Source organism: Salvelinus sp. IW2-2015, unplaced genomic scaffold, assembly GCF_002910315.2.
Source record: "Salvelinus sp. IW2-2015 unplaced genomic scaffold, ASM291031v2 Un_scaffold5931, whole genome shotgun sequence".
Lineage (NCBI taxonomy): Eukaryota > Metazoa > Chordata > Actinopteri > Salmoniformes > Salmonidae > Salvelinus > Salvelinus sp. IW2-2015.
The window spans coordinates 6,636-11,057 of record NW_019947196.1 but is presented as its reverse complement, the minus strand read 5'-3'; the positions used below and the strand labels follow the sequence as shown (position 1 = coordinate 11,057).

General features: G+C 40.8%; 1 pseudogene; it reads left to right on the top strand.

The window, feature by feature from the left end:
* The window catches only part of LOC112078593 (uncharacterized), a 20,069-nt pseudogene that overhangs the window by 9,641 nt on the left and 6,006 nt on the right, over positions 1-4,422 (top strand).

The following is a 4,422-nucleotide window of genomic DNA, read 5'->3' as shown; positions in this document are numbered from 1 at the left end:
TTTTGAAAGGGGCATGCTTATTTAAGATGGTGAGGAAATTACTTTTAAAAGACGACCAGGCATCCTCGACTGACGGGATGAGGTCAATATCCTTCCAGGATACCCGGGCCAGGTTGATTAGAAAGGCCTGCTCGCAGAAGTGTTTTAGGGAGCGTTTGACAGTGATGAGGGGTGGTCGTTTAACCACGGACCCATAGCGGATAGGCAATGAGGCAGTGATCGCTGAGATCCTGATTGAAAACAGCAGAGGTGTATTTGGAGGGCAAGTTGGTCAGGATAATATTTCTGAGGGTGCCCATGTTTACGGATTTAGGGTTGTACCTGGTGGGTTCCTTGATAATTTATGTGAGATTGAGGGCATCTTGCTTAGATTGTAGGACTGCTGGGGTGTTAAGCATATCCCAGTTTAGGTCACCTAACAGAACGAACTCTGAAGATAGATGATGGGCAATCAATTCACATATGGTGTCCAGGGCACAGCTGGGAGCTGAGGGGGGTCTATAACAGGGAGCAACAGTGAGAGACTCTGCGCATCATGCGATGCTGGCGCAGAGGGGGACAGACAGAAAGGGAAAGGAAAGGGAAAAGGGGATACCTAGGCAGTTGTCCAACTGTATGTATTCAACTGAAATGTGTCTAATGCATTTAACCGAACCCGTCTGAATCAGAGAGGAAACGCAGCTAGGAGGAAGTTATTTCAGATTTCCGCGCGTAAAAAATGTTCACAGGACGGGAGTGATTTTTTATTCAGATGGGACAGGAAAGTTCCAGGGTTATAGAACTGTTGCGGGATCAAGACAATACTGGAAAAAATTTGACAGGACAAGATGGGACAGGAATGAATATTCACTCCCATGTCAACCTCTAGTGACTACAATGGCATAGGTAAAATTGATTGACAGTGTGCATCCAAAAGATAGCTAGCTATATGATTTAGCTGGTGGGTTAACGTTACCGAGTTCAATACACGACTGTAATGTTAGCTAGCTAATTTACCTATTCCAGCGAACGTCATGTTACTTCTAATCAAGAATCTTCCATTTTGTTGTGAAAAGAGAAAATGATGGTACAGTATCGCATCACTTCTCAGCTGTCGACTAAATGGATTCCGTTCAGCCAGAAAATCCCTCTGATAATCTTTGGTCACCGTAAGCATCATTCTTGATAGCCGCAAACCACTGGCAGCATCGGGGCAAATCTTTGGTAGGTAGAACAGTGAAAGAGAACTCTTTTTCACGCTTGTTGTAGTTAGCACAGCCAGACAGAACAACACACGGGCATGATGACAAACGTTAGTGAAAAACAAACATTTAAAAACATAAAATGCTACACTATGTTCTGAGATTACTGTGCGTTGGTCATTCGAAGTAAACAACGCCATCAGCCAAGGTTGTGGTCACGTCCCATCTACCTAGCGGGCGGTTTCTGCATTTGCTATGAATGCTGGACTTTGTGGTGCACTATGAGCAGACGAATGCCCAGGAAGTCAAAACTTTCAATTTAATTGATGTTTATGACGAAAATATAATGTTGTTAATATAGTAATGACTATACACAGGTGGCAGAGCCAGGATAAAATCCCCTTTTAAGGGTTGGCAGGTAGCCTAGTGGTTAGAGCGTTGGGCCAGTAACCGAAAGGTTGTTAGATCGAAACCCTGAGCTGACAAAGTAAAAATCGGTCGTTCTGCCCCTGAACAAGGCAGTTAACCCACTGTTCCTAGGCTGTCATTGTAAATAAATGTGTTCTTATCTGACTTGCCTAGTTAAATAAAGGTTACTTTTTTTGAGCCAGTTTGCTACAGCATGAAAATAGTCTTGCAGCAATAGGAAATGTGAAATATTATGTTGATTATAATTAATGGACTTTTTTTGTAGTGGTTTCAAAATGGAATGGAAATTAAACTTCAGAAGCCATTTTAAACCTCAAATACACTACATTGCACGAACACCATGTGTATGTGACCAATATAATTAGATTTAATTTGTTGTAACTAAAGTCTGAACTGTTACTGTACCGTTCTTGTTCTTTGCCTAACAACTTAGAGAATTGTGTTTTTTAACTGCAGAAACAGAATCAACCCGATGATGATAAGAACATTCAAGCGGCCACGTGGTCATCAGTATCCATTAAGGCCTCCAAGAGTTCCTCACAAAATGTACCATCTTTACCCTCCTATATAACCATATACATTACATGAAATCTCAGCCCGAGTACAATTACCTAAACCAAATGCATAGTTGTTTTATTTAGATCAGTATACAGACCTTTATATTTGTCACCCTATAACTCAACACGGCTTCCGTCCCCAGGTTACTGGTGAGATGGTCAATCAAGAGTCTTGTCAAAAGGCCATCATAAAACACAGAAATCAAACTCCTAAACGATCAGAGACTAAAAGGTAAGAAACACATAATTTCTTTATTCATCACTGACTACATATAATGTCCCGTTGGTGTCAACAAAATGACAATTGTTGTGAGTCTGTCGCCAGGTCATTGGATAAACTCTTTGGTACACTTGGAGGAAGTGTGCCCACACTGAACACCTCTGGAGTGGGGGAAACAGTGTATGACCAGGTGGGTAAAATCTATATCTCATTTGTCCGTGGTCACAACTAAGGCATCACTTCTTGGCACAACTTGGAAAGATTTCAGGCCATTTTACAGAGATGAATTATCATACATTAGGATAGCAGTGCACTCCACGAGGACTAAAATAATACTTTAAGATAATAACAATCAAATGTATTTAGCAAGCGCTTTCTCATAGTCACAACCCTATACAACATAGAAAACATCTACTCTGTAAACAATACCAGTCAGTGAAAACAACATACAGGTAGAAACCCAAATTATTAATAAAGAAAATGCATCTCAAACTAAAGCAAGAAAAGCCCATATAATAGCTACATAGAGGGTAACAATAGGGATATGTTTGTGTTGTAAGTTTTGTGGAACAATTCCTTTGTTAACCTGTTGATTATCTATATGTTTCTTCAGAGTGAACCCTCAACCAGTAAAACACGCCCTCTTCAAGTGAATATCCCAGGTAAAAAGCACAGTTGTTTCAGATCTCCACTTACAGAAAAATGATGCTAAAATACTAGTTTTAGAAGATGACAAGGAGAAAAATGTAGTGGTACCATCTTTCCAAAACATATAATAAAACTCACTCAGTTACGCATTGAATTATGAGATTCTATACACTTGATTTGCATGTACCCTTTGTACCGTGTACCATATGCACACAGTAAGTGGATAATCTGAAGTTATTTTCCACCGACTGATGCAACTCATTTGCATCACATCATTGGCTGTAAGGAGATTGGGAGATCTTTGACTGCTGTTGGATGATCTGTGTATTCATTAATAAAATACGTTTCCAATTGTTTCCAGGCAAAAGGAAATCTGATGAGACCGATGCAAACAAACAAACAAAGAAACGACAACGTGTTGCTGCGTCCAGAATAACTGAAACATTTGGTAGGTGGATGAAGGTGTTTATATGAACCACAATCATTTTAAGAAACACTTGTTTAATTGGAAACCATTTAACATGATTTATTGTAGACATTCCTAATTGAGAATCATACAAATGTACATGACTGACAGTTCACTGTTCTGTTCACTGATTGCATGTTGCACAGTAGGACAAGCTACAATTCAGTTCACTCCACAAATCAAAGTGTCTGGGTGTTATCGAGTTCCAGTGCTGCTGCTCTTGTAGCCATCTTCTAAGAGTAGTAGATACTGTATATGCTTGTTTGAGTGGAGTAACTCCTTTTAACTCAACACATGCTGTAATTCTCTAACATCAGCACACAGAAAAGGTTATATCTCAGTGTATTTATATAGCAGATCTGAATGCCACTCGTGCATTACTCACGTATTTCCCTGTAATATCTTTTTTTTTTCACCTTTATAAACACATGTTGACGCAACACGATTTAGCTGACTGGTGACCTGTCGCTTAACTGCTGACCGAAAACTGAAACCAAGACAGAGGTGAAGAAGATCATGCAACGTATCAAAAGCAAACTTGATGATTCTGCCTTCTACCACAACTCATTGACTTCCTCACAGGCTAAGCATTAATAAAAACATTTTTTCACCCCTTTTTTCTCCCAATTGGTAGTTACAGTCCTTGTCCCATCGCTTGCAACTTCCATACGGACTCGGGAGAGGTGAAGGTAGAGAGATGTGTGTTTTCTGTAACACAAACCCCGCAAGCCGCACTGCTTCCTGACACAATGCTGCTTAATCTGGAAGCCAGCCGCACCAATGTGTCGGAGGAAACACTGTACAGCTGGTGACCGTGTCATGCGCCCGGTCTACCACAGGAGTCGCTAGCGCGCAATGGGACAAGGACATCCCAGCTGGCCAAAACCCTTCCCTAACCCGGACGTGCTGGAAGATTGGGTT